Source organism: Hibiscus syriacus, unplaced genomic scaffold, assembly GCF_006381635.1.
Source record: "Hibiscus syriacus cultivar Baekdansim isolate YM2019G1 unplaced genomic scaffold, ASM638163v2 tig00110303_pilon, whole genome shotgun sequence".
Taxonomy (NCBI): Eukaryota; Viridiplantae; Streptophyta; class Magnoliopsida; order Malvales; family Malvaceae; genus Hibiscus; species Hibiscus syriacus.
This window is the reverse complement of record NW_024062672.1, coordinates 1,337,591-1,350,811: the sequence shown is the minus strand read 5'-3', so window position 1 is coordinate 1,350,811 and position 13,221 is coordinate 1,337,591. Positions and strand designations below refer to the sequence as shown.

General features: G+C 37.6%; 1 pseudogene; it reads right to left on the bottom strand.

Annotated features, from left to right (window-relative positions):
* Positions 1-10,112: 10,112 nt before the first annotated feature.
* Positions 10,113-12,058, bottom strand: LOC120116714 (annotated as a pseudogene).
* Between the last annotated feature and the right edge of the window lie 1,163 nt (positions 12,059-13,221).

Sequence of the window (13,221 nt, the reverse complement as noted above, 5' to 3'; positions counted from 1 at the left end):
AGACAAAGGTAATAGAATTGTTCTTTACATAATTCCATCTGTTATTTACTTGTCTTATATTTGATTTAATGGATAAAAAGTTCACCAAGTTCACCGTTTTGTGATTTATTGCCTTACCTTGGTGTTTTTAGTTTTTACGTGCTTGCAGTTATGCATGTATATGTATATATATCAATGTATGTAGGCATGATGTGATCAATGCTGCATATATTGATTCATATACATGCTTTCCATACATACGTGATGTAATCTCTTATATATCAATGTATGTATGGATTTCATGCACGTATGTATGTATTTATCAATACTACTTGGTGTCGCAACCGTCTTTCGGGTTGAGCCCCGGAATTGGGCTTCGACTTGGATTAAATGAGTTAGAGTCGCCACCGACCATTTTAAAATGAATTTAGGTGGGTCGGACACCATCTTACCTGATCTGCGTTGCACCAGAAACGTGACGGGTTCGGGAATCGGTTACGGTCAAGGAAGGATTATCACCCTTGAACCGCCCTTTCGGTACCAATTAATTTGTCGGTTGTCTTTAATTACAAAAATTAAAAATTTAAATTAAAAATTAAAAATTCGACCATGATTATTTACCTTTTGATCAATTAAAATTATCCTAAAAAATCATAAATAAAGTTAAAAAAAAATAATAACAAACACAAACAAAGAGTTGGTCCATTAGTTCGAATGATAAAATAAAACAAATGCTTGTTAGGAATGACAATTTAAAATGACTACAAATAAATAAATAAAATCCTAAATTTGGTGAAAAAGATGATAATATAGAATAATAATAAAAACTTCTATGTCAGTACCAAAGTGCACATCGCCCTAATGTTATATAACAACTAACTGTCTTAATTGAAATGTAATAACTTTTAATGTTAAAATTAAATCGTATTAAGGTTCAATGCTAAAATACGTACCCAATCCAAAGTATAATGACTAATATGGTAGTTTACACTTTTAAAAAAAGATGAATATATATATAAATAATAATAAAGTGCAACAAGACGAGTGAGAGACAGAGAGAAAGGTTGGTGTCAGAATTTATTAAGTCAGTGGTAAAAATAAAATAATAAAAAGTAAAGTGCCTTAAATCATAAATAAACAAAACTAGAATTAAAGCCTATTAGTGACTAAAGTAGCAAATGAAGAAACTGAGATGCTAAAATGAAATAAACAAGGAGGTAGGGACGTGAACCTGATTAGACGCAACGATTCAGTGGCAACGTGTAAAAACACGGCAGAACTGAGAGTGGTTAAATGTGAATAAACCAATATTTTCAGCAACCAATGTGAAAGTTGACAAGAAATGGAGGGACCCTAGATGAGATAAACCCAAAATCTAAAGTAAAACACTCATCCTCCTCCAATTTTCAATATGCACGAAACTTTAACAGAGCCCTAGCCTTTTTCCTTCTCTCTTTTCACTCTCCACCCCACGGCAGGCGACGAAATCTCTTGGTGAATCCGAAAGCCACACCAACCACTCGACTCAAGACCCAACGACAGCCACACCCCTACTCCGACGAACACCGAAACAAGGTAACCAACTCCCTATATCTTTGAATTTTGCTTTCGATTCTATTTTCTTATTGCTGAAAATGTGTTTTGATTGATGGTATTGGATTTTTTTGGTATTTTTTTGTGTGACTTTAATGTATTTCTTGTGTATAATGGTGTGTTGCTCGTAATTTTTGCTTTGCATTTCGTATCCCCCTTACAATAGTGATTTACCAGCTTATTTATACAAAAAAAATAATTCTATTTTTAGTTTACACAAATCCTAATGGAACTAAACGTCTTTTGTTTGTTGGTGATGAGCGCCGGACGTTTCGGGATTTGATGGTGCGTTGCCGTGAAGTCTGGTCGTGGGTGAGAAACGTGCGGCGTGAGGAAGGCTCGCGAGATGGGACTTCACACTTGGCTTGGAACGGGTCTTGGGTACCAGCTGGTTTGGTTCGGTTCGAGCAAGTCTGGGTCCAGGCGCGAGTTTGGGTCAGCGTGGATTTGGGTCACCCACTATATGTGTCACGTGGAATAGGTTGTTGGGATGTAACATTTGATTGGGCGTGTAAAAATATGGACGGAAATGAGTGTCTACAGCTGCCCCTCTTTGTCATTTTTCGTGTAACGAAAAATAGGACAAAGATAAAAAGACACAAATTTTCGCTCGGTGGTGTTGAAGAATAACTTCCTGTCGGATTGGGTTGCAGATGGCTCCTTCGTCGTGAAGTCGAGTCCACCTTGAAATGATATAGAATTGAAGCCGCAGTTCGGGATTTGAATCGGGATGTGGCTTCTCGTTGTAGTCCGCCTCAGTCTTTTCCTCGGTTTAAAGACTCTGGTTGGAAATTCGATTGGAAAGTAGTTCATTGACTCCATCATGTGGTTGATAGGCCCTCGAGCTGAACGAACTCGAACTCGAAAGGTCTTTGTTGACAAATAGCTTTTCTCGACTTAAGTTATACTGCAAATGATGTGCCCTCCAAGCTGAGAGTAATTGAACTCGAGGGTCTTTGGCAGATAGCCCTTCTTGACTTAAGCTATGCTGCAAATGATGTGCCTGGGAGCTGAGTGTAATCGAACTTAAGGGTCTTTGGAAGATAGCCCTTCTCGACTTAAGCTATGCTACAAATGATATGCCTTGGAGCTGAGCATAATCGAACTCAAAGGTCTTTTGTTGGCAGACAACCCTTCTAGACTTAAGTTGTGCTGCAAATGATATGCCTTGGAGCTGAGCGTAGTCAAACTCCAAGGTCTTTGGTGACAGATAACCCTTCTAGCCTTGAGTTATGCTGTAAATGATGTGCCTTGGAGCTGAGCGTAGTCGAACTCGAAGGTCTTTGGTTGGTAGATAACCCTTCTCGACTTAAGTTATACTGCAAATGATGTGCCGTTGAGTTGAGCGTAGTCGAACTCAAAGGTCTTGTGTTGGCAGACAACCCTTCTAGACTTAAGTTGTGCTGCAAATGATATGCCTTGGAGCTGAGCGTAGTCGAACTCGAAGGTCTTTGGTGACAGATAACCCTTCTAGCCTTGAGTTATGCTGTAAATGATATGCCCTCGAAGCTGAACGTAGTCGAACTCGAGGGTCTTTGGCAGATAGCCCTTCTCGACTTAAGCTATTCTGCAAATGATGTGTCGTGGAGCTGAGCGTAGTCGAACTCAAAGGTATTTGCTGACAGATAACCCTTCTAGCCTTGAGTTATGCTGTAAATGTTATGCCCTTGAAGCTGAGTGTAATCGAACTTAAGGGTCTTTGGCATATAGCTCTTCTCGACTTAAGCTATACTGCAAATGATGTACCTTGGAGCTGAGCGTAGTCGAACTCAAAGGTCTTTGCTGACAGATAACCCTTATAGCCTTGAGTTATGCTGTAAATGTTATGCCCTTGAAGCTGAGTGTAATCGAACTTAAGGGTCTTTGGCATATAGCTCTTCTCGACTTAAGCTATACTGCAAATGATGTGCCTTGGAGCTGAGCGTAGTCGAACTCGAAGGTCTTGGTGGCAGGTAGCCCTTCTGGCCTTGAGCTAAGCTGCAAAATAGTTTGTTTAAAAATGGCTTCCCTTTACGGGTTGAAAACGGTCATGATTCTTCAGGTGGTTCCCCTAAGCTGGTCTGGGAAAACCTACTGATAAATTCTGACAGCCGGATATCTTCCGTCGTGGAATTGAAATCTGGCTTGAAAGTGTTAACTGAAAACATGTTGCTCATGGTGAGTTTGAGCCGAACTAGATTTGATCTGACTTGGTTCTCGAACCTATTTGAAATTGATTACGAGATCTGTAGATATGTCAAGTCGATTGAGGTGGAGCTTCTTGCTGCTGAGTTACACCATCGTTCTTTAAAGGTGCTTGCAAGTCGAGTAACCTTCATCCTGAAGTCGAAGCTTGACTCTGAAAGCTGCAAAATTATGAATGTGATGCACCTAAGTATGTCTAAGATGCATGCAACATGAATGAATTATGTGTTATTCCTTGGATGGAGTCTCGTGCTTTGTCTGCCAATCTGGTCCTTGGAATCGATCGTGCCCCATTCCCTTTTCCGGGCTTTGGCTTTACAGACCTTTCATATCCGAGACTATCCTGTTTGAAAATGTTTTTCTCCTTTTTTCTTGTTTTAGGAGGGAAAATGATGAAAATTCTGTAAAATATTGTTCGTAATTGAATCAAATTGTAAACATGAGTTCAAAGTATATCAAAAGAATCAATAGCACTTTTTATGATTTCAGAGTTACAGGTCTTTGACAAATGTTCAAAGGGATGAGTTGGCTTTAGGTTGGCCTCCTATTTTCTAAGGTTCTGGCAAAAAGAAAAAAAAATGTCATTTTTCTTGGTCATTGAACATGTTTTGACATTTTGATTGGATGCAGACAAAATGACGCAACTAGCATTATCAACTACTAGGCCTTCTATTTCGGTTCTCCGAAATCTTTCATTTGTTCAAGTTTTGTAGGCTCCTCTAACAAAGGTAGTGTAGAAATATCGGTCTAAAAATGAAATTCTTGAGTGCTCGTGTGTAGTTGACTATAACAGGTGTTCCTTAACTCCCTTAGTCCATTTTACCGAAAATTTCTTGCTTAGATAAATTTGATTTAACTTGTCATTATCTGGCTAGCTGAATCCATAAAGCCGGGGCATTTAACCAATTGCTTTAGAGGGACAGCTTAATATTATAATCACTCTTATCAAGTTAACTGAAGGGTTCATCTCATCACAGCGTCTTCGGCCTGACAAGAGCAGTGGAGCAAACACCGAATTGCCAAGTGTCCGAGCAATGTCATGGTTTGAACGTAATCTACTCATAAGGCCAGGGCTTTCAAGTTTCATCTATAACCAATTGCCTTAGTGGAATAGCTCAGCTTTACATATTTAATTTCTTAAGATTGTCAAGAAGAACCTGTTATAGCCTAGGTATTTGTTGAAAGTCAAAAATTTCATCTTTAGAGTTCAATTTTCAAACAACTGACCTAAACTAGATTCACTTACTCGACTATTCCATCTGTGAAGATCATTATCATCACTGAACGTCTTAAATAAAAAGTATAGTAATCGTCATATGCAAACGATGCCCCATGTTGTCCGCACCTTATGAAAGGAAAAGGTTATATTGGTTAATTGCAAGAGTAGGGTATGGTGTTTGAGAGTATATTCTGGGTAAGGTCAAAGTCCTTGTTTTTAAATCATGTTACTTCGTCAAAGATCTGTAACTTTGAACCATTTACAGAGTTTCTTAATTCAGATGATATTCAAAGAATTGCGAGTTTGTAAATGTGATTCATTTCTTACAATCTTTAAAGTAACATAAATTTATTCAAATATCCAAAGAAAGTTCAAAAACAAGTCCCAAACATGAGAGGAAAAAAAACAAATTCAAACAACATGTCTCAAAATTGAATAAGGCCTCATCAGGATGCCCCACTTGCCATGACTCTTTCTGCTTTAGGAGTGTCATTGCTTTCATCGTAAAATTCCAGCTCTTTCTTGTCCATCATTAGTTGGACCAAGGCTCTAAATTCTGTACATTCTTGTACATCATGTCCATCTTCATTGTGATAACAACAATAACTGTCACTTTTGGAATATGATGTGCCAAGATGTGGTGCAAGAAACCCCTCATTTATCATTTGCCTCCATACCCAAGCAAGAGGCAACTTCACTTCGGAAACTCTGGTTTTGGCCTTTTTACCTTTTTCCTCGGTGGCTGCACTTTCCTTATTCTCTTCATGATTTGGTTGGGGGTTCTGTGTAACGTAGAGTGATTCTGAATTATTAAAATGAATCCAACCCCTGTTGCGCATCCTTTGGATAACCCTCTTAAAGGGGAGGCAATTTTCGATAGCATGCCCCGGAACACTGCCATGATATTCACAGTGCGCATTTTTGTCATACCACCTGGGGTATGGGGGCTTTAGAGGTGTCTCGGGATAGGGTGACACCACATGTGCGTCAAACAGTTGTTGGTAGAGCTCCTTATATGTCATGGGAATGGGGTCAAAATGCTCTTTTTCCTTCTTCGGTTTTTGCCTACAAAAGGGTACGACTGGAAACGACTTTGAAATGTTGATGATCTCTCTTTCCTTCTTCTTCAGGGGAGGCTTTCCACCCGTTCTACCTCCTGGGTTAATGGTAATTTCTACCCTCTTTGTTTTGACCTCTTCTTCAAATTTCGGAATGCGATAACTATCCGAATTATCTTGAAGTCCTGGTAAGATTCTGGGTGAGACAACCACTTGCGGGGTAAGTGGCATGGTTACCCCTTCCGATGAACCTGCCCCTAGCGCACTAGTCTGTTGGAGGCCAACTAACTTGGCAACGATCTGATACACCAAGGACTCTTGGTTCTTTGTGATTGTTTCCAGAGTATTTCGACTGTTCTGGTTTATCTTGTCTTCTAGCTCTTTCTGTAGTTTCAACATATTCTCCTCGATTTGTGTAATTCTGGCTTCCATCATCTTCTTCAAACGAGTGTTATGTGGATGGGGTGTGTCCAACGCTTGAGACGGTGTATCCAGTATTTACTCCTTTTGATGAGACATGTATATGTTAGTTAATGTGAATGCAAAGAAAATAACAAAATGCAAAGAAAATAACAAAATACAAAATGTCTCAATGCATGATGCATGAAATGATCGAGGCATTAATCCAAAAAATGTATTTGTTATTAAAAATAATCCTTATTGGGGACAAAAGTGTTTTATCTTTTAAGAGACAAGAATATTCTGACAACTTCTGACATGTTGACTAGTCTTCTGCCTTCGTCTGTCACCGGTTGGATAACCTGTCGAACCGCTCCGACTTATGCAGATGATGAGTTGTTTGCCCCCAAAAAGAGTCTCGAAGGACTGCACCTCCAGCTTCCACTCTCTGTCGAGTCTGTTCCCTAACAACAACACCATTGGAGCCCTATATCGAAATTTTCTTCTTGAATTCGTCAGCAATGACATTCAGCTCAGCTAGGGTTTCGCCGTCTTGTTCTCGTAGTTTTTGAAAGGAGCGTCCAGGTCTGTAACTTTTTCCTCGTTTTGCTCTACAACCTTTGGCAGTCAATTCTTCAAAGATAGACTTTCATTACTTGGTATATACCCGGTTCATCCTGAGTCTTTTATAATGCACCAGAGTGATATACTCTTCAATTGTGGGGACCACATAGTCGTCCTGTAGACTGTCCTCTGCATTTTCATCTCTTGTATTACAACCCTTTTGTCCATTAATGCTGATTATTCATGTTTAACAAACACATTTTTGGTGGATCAACACCTCGTTTTAAATGATGCGAATGATGAAAACAAAATAAAAGAAAACAAAAAATAAAAAGAGTTAGTGAGGTAAATCAAAACAATAATAAAAATGAAAAAATCCTACCCCACATGATATCTACCTCACATGCTTTAATTTCTACCCGGACATGATCTCTATCCCGCATGCTAATTTCAAACAAATCCTAACCGCATATTTGTCTAGTTCGCATGCTTTTGAGCCAAAAATAAAGTAGGAAATAAAATAGCCTAGGGTTTGGAATGAGGTCTTGGGGTGAGCTCTAATTCCCTGCACTCTCCCGGTTTAGGTTCTAAAAAGGTACTCGAGTTCTCCTTGCCGGTGCCCCCTTGGGCTTGCCAGACCCTTAGTCCTAAGCCTACTACAAGCTTATATGGACTAAGTTAAACTCGAGAGGAAACATTCCCTTATGCCCATACGGAGAATAAATTCACACGAAGGCATAAGGTATATGAATCCCGAAGGTTACTTGCTAGGCCCATACGGTGAATAAATTCACACGAAGGCATCGCTTTCGCCCCCACTTAAAAGGGTTCAGAGCTCAGGTACAGAGCCTGAGATAGAAACTTTTCAAAAATCTGAAATCATTGAAAAAATGTTAGTACAACTATTTATTTGAAAAATAATCAAAGGTAAATAATTGGAACCGAATAAATAAATTAAAATTTAAACTTACAATTTTCGCATAAAAAGACAACCAGAAATTAATTCTGGCCTGACTCACTTACCTGTCCCCAGCAGAGTCGCCAAGCTGTCGCAACCGTCTTTCGGGTTGAGCCCCGGAATTGGGCTTCGACTTGGATTAAATGAGTTAGAGTCGCCACCGACCATTTTAAAATGAATTTAGGTGGGTCGGACACCATCTTACCTGATCTGCGTTGCACCAGAAACGTGACGGGTTCGGGAATCAGTTACGGTCAAGGAAGGATTATCACCCTTGAACCGCCCTTTCGGTACCAATTAATTTGTCGGTTGTCTTTAATTGCAAAAATTAAAAATTTAAATTAAAAATTAAAAATTCGACCATGATTATTTACCTTTTGATCAATTAAAATTATCCTAAAAAATCATAAATAAAGTTAAAAAAAAATAATAACAAACACAAACAAAGAGTTGGTCCATTAGTTCGAATGATAAAATAAAACAAATGCTTGTTAGGAATGACAATTTAAAATGACTACAAATAAATAAATAAAATCCTAAATTTGGTGAAAAAGATGATAATATAGAATAATAATAAAAACTTCTATGCCAGTACCAAAGTGCACATCGCCCTAATGTTATATAACAACTAACTGTCTTAATTGAAATGTAATAACTTTTAATGTTAAAATTAAATCGTATTAAGGTTCAATGCTAAAATACGTACCCAATCCAAAGTATAATGACTAATATGGTAGTTTACACTTTTAAAAAAAGATGAATATATATATAAATAATAATAAAGTGCAACAAGACGAGTGAGAGACAGAGAGAGAGAAAGGTTGGTGTCAGAATTTATTAAGTCAGTGGTAAAAATAAAATAATAAAAAGTAAAGTGCCTTAAATCATAAATAAACAAAACTAGAATTAAAGCCTATTAGTGACTAAAGTAGCAAATGAAGAAACTGAGATGCTAAAAATGAAATAAACAAGGAGGTAGGGACGTGAACCTGATTAGACGCAACGATTCAGTGGCAACGTGTAAAAACACGGCAGAACTGAGAGTGGTTAAATGTGAATAAACCAATATTTTCAGCAACCAATGTGAAAGTTGACAAGAAATGGAGGGACCCTAGATGAGATAAACCCAAAATCTAAAGTAAAACACTCATCCTCCTCCAATTTTCAATATGCACGAAACTTTAACAGAGCCCTAGCCTTTTTCCTTCTCTCTTTTCACTCTCCACCCCACGGCAGGCGACGAAATCTCTTGGTGAATCCGAAAGCCACACCGACCACTCGACTCAAGACCCAACGACAGCCACACCCCTACTCCGACGAACACCGAAACAAGGTAACCAACTCCCTATATCTTTGAATTTTGCTTTCGATTCTATTTTCTTATTGCTGAAAATGTGTTTTGATTGATGGTATTGGATTTTTTTGGTATTTTTCTGTGTGACTTGAATGTATTTCTTGTGTATAATGGTGTGTTGCTCGTAATTTTTGCTTTGCATTTCGTATCCCCCTTACAATAGTGATTTACCAGCTTATTTATACAAAAAAAATAATTCTATTTTTAGTTTACACAAATCCTAATGGAACTAAACGTCTTTTGTTTGTTGGTGATGAGCGCCGGACGTTTCGGGATTTGATGGTGCGTTGCCGTGAAGTCTGGTCGTGGGTGAGAAACGTGCGGCATGAGGAAGGCTCGCGAGATGGGACTTCACACTTGGCTTGGAACGGGTCTTGGGTACCAGCTGGTTTGGTTCGGTTCGAGCAAGTCTGGGTCCAGGCGCGAGTTTGGGTCAGCGTGGATTTGGGTCACCCACTGTATGTGTCACGTGGAATAGGTTGTTGGGATGTAACATTTGATTGGGCGTGTAAAAATATGGACAGAAATGAGTGTCTACACTTGGTATTGACTTTTTTCCTAGCAAATATTCATGATAGAACATTTCATTTTCATCAACATAGATTCATTCAACATTGTGAGAACTATAAGAATCCATAATTTCCTCAATCCTTGTTATATTTCTAGTTAAATGGTAGGCAATGGCCGTTTTTTCAACTTGGTGAATGCAGAATAATCACAATCCCATATAACCAAATGTCACAAACATATATGCTTCATCAGCGAACCGAAACACATATTGGAGCTCAGACTTTTGTTTGTCTGTTTTGGTTCTACGGTAAACATAAATTAAACACACCAGAAATCACGAAGAGAGAAAGAACACGAAAACAATATGTGGTACTAACGAAAGTGTTTAAGCTTCAGGAACAGGGACAGCCACGCGCTTGATCGATGCAGATTTGATGCGGTGATTGTATCTTCCTTTCTCCTTGAAAAGTTGGGAGAAGTGATGTTTGCAATAGAAAATGCCCTCAAGCGCTGCATAATTTGATGGTCTTAATAGGGCAGCCACCGTGAGAGCACTTGAAACACGACTTGTGGTATGACTGTCCTTCTACCATAACCTACCGGAAAGCCGGACAACAAGAATCCACATTTTACTACAAACTACTGGACATATAAACCATTACGAAGATATTAAATATGTGTATGAATTGAACTATGAAGACATTTCAGACCATGTATAAGCAGATATAGCCGCAACTCATGTAGTTTTAACATATAGAAATTTATAACAGTTCTAAGAAACTCCAACAGTATGACCTCTTCTCAAAACTGTAGTCCGACTCCTGATACTCGCCAAGTTCTATCCATGTCTGAGAAAAGAATCAAATTCTAACTGGACGAAGATGCTCACCTTATGTGAGCAAATCGACTATTTTTGAATGGAAAATGAACATCTCTAAATCTAATTATACTTGTCCTTCATGAAGGGGGTTCCCCTTTTAAATGATAATATCGACATAACAGTAATGTGATAAAGCATCCCGTAGAAGGAAAACCGAGCTGAGCAAATCTTGCTTCTTTAAAGAAACTATTATAGGATTTACACATCAAAATTAAAGCCCGACATTCGCAGGAAAGATACAGATTTCTCATCCAATGATGCATATCTTGAATTTTACCTTCTCGAGTGGATTAGCCGTTTTGCCACACGTTGCGCATTTTTCTTGTGTCCCGGAAAACATGCCAGCAGCTTTTGCTAGGTGATCTTGTCTGAAATTAATATGAGCTATTTGGAGTTAGCAAAAATATCCAGTAACCTAACGTACCAACCTATATCAGACTATATAATGGATTATTCCCATTTAATCGAATTCGAAACAGAGATTTTACCAGCTCGGGAGTCAACTTCTCAGCTGACTTTGCAGCTGCCGACAACAAAATGAAAGGCAAATTAAAAACCAATAGAACGAAAACTATCAAGAAGCCGAATAAACAATACTATCCACAGAGAGAAAAAAGCGTACTTGATTGGAAATTCTTGTTGAAATTCCCGGATTCCTTGAAGAGTTGCTAGAAATGAGGCTTACAATAAACGACACCTTCCATCAAGGAGTAATTACCCAACTGGAAATTCACGACACAAATGCTGCTAAGTTAGATGCAAAGACTTCATTACATAAATCATCAAAGAATCAAACAAAAACTGTAATAAGATAAGCATGGTGTCTGAGTTATTATTCCTTTGAACATCAATTGATTTACACATTCAAACTAAGATCAACTGAATCAACCGATGAACAAAGTAAAAGAACTTATAACTTCAAAAAAATGCAATAATTGGCAATAGATAACTTCATATATTTTCATCTAAACGAACAAATGAGCAGAAAACAATGGAAAGCAACTAAAAGACATTACCTTCAGTGTCCCTTTGCAATTGACTGCACTTGAAGCAAAACTTATGGGAAGGGATCCCATCGGCCGACAAAAGTTCTACCAGATAAACGGTCTTCTCACAAGCCTTGCATTTTTTGCTGTGTTCCGATAAAAGGCATTGCTAGAATTTGATTTGGATTGAACCGTACCGTTCTTTATCTGATTCAATGGACCGGCTTGAATTTGATTTCCTTCTTATATTTGCCGATGTTAACCGCATAGAGACGTTCAAACAAAAACCAAAAACACAGAATTCAGAATCAAATTATGTCATTTCGACGAAATTATCTCTAACATTTTGGAACTCTGAAACAGCATTGTTCTTTATCTAAACCAATGGATCGGCTGGAGTTCAATTTATTCCCTTATATTTTCTAATATTAAATGCTCAAAGATGTTAAAACACACAATTTAGAATCAAATGATACCAAATTCAATGAAATGGCTCTAAAATTTCAATGACTAAAATAAACGTGAGAGTAAAGTTGAACGATAAAATCTGTATTTACTCATAAATAAAACAAAGAGGAGGTGGGATTGGGTACTTTTGCAGCAAGCAGGTGCTGTTTAATGTGTTTCAAGTTATAAGGATAATGGATATTTCCTCGTTTCAATGTATAAATATGTATTCAAAATTTTAAAATATTTCCTCCTTTTTCATGTATATTATTAAATAATTAATTGCAATCTGTTTAGAATCTCGCAATATAAGAGCTTATTGAGCATGGAGGATTAACGTGTTTCAATTTTTAGCCTCGATTTTTTTTAAATAATTTAATTTTGAGTCATTTTAAATCAAACTTTTAGATTGATACTTTTCGTAATCTATAAATATGCCAAAATCGTTAATTTACGATATGAAAATTGATTTTTTTTCCTTTGAAGAATTATATTTGACAAATAAATTGTGTTCTTTTGGAAATACTTTATTCAATGGGAAATATAAGTGGAATTGTTGTAATTAATATGAAGTACAGTGAATACATATAATATTAGAGTAGGTGTAATACCCTAGTGTAGCTCGACACACTAAAGTGAGGTAAACCCCTCACTAGCTATTATCTCACTTGTTCTCTCATATAGAATGTTATGTAAAGGTTTATTAGTCTATTACTTCTGCTAGTTTATTAAATGACTATATTTTGGTCATTCATTACTAAAAGGTGTTTTAGTCATTCTCTATCTCTAGAGAAGTCTCTACATGTTTCATGATTTTACAACGATTATTGTGTTTATTGTTCGATGTTTGTAACACTAGCTATCCCGATACCTGACCCGGGTTCATTACTGGGTAGCAATACTCTAATCGCTCTTATTGTATTTCTCCCTAATAACCCTTGAATTGGAGGTGTAGCTTATACATTCTCAGTTCAATGAAATTCTTGAAGCACATAATTTCCGCTATCATTGAATCTGACTTACTCGTCATACTGTGTAACACCTTAATCCAATCCGACCTGAAGTCTAGAGGATTCGAATGTCACACGAA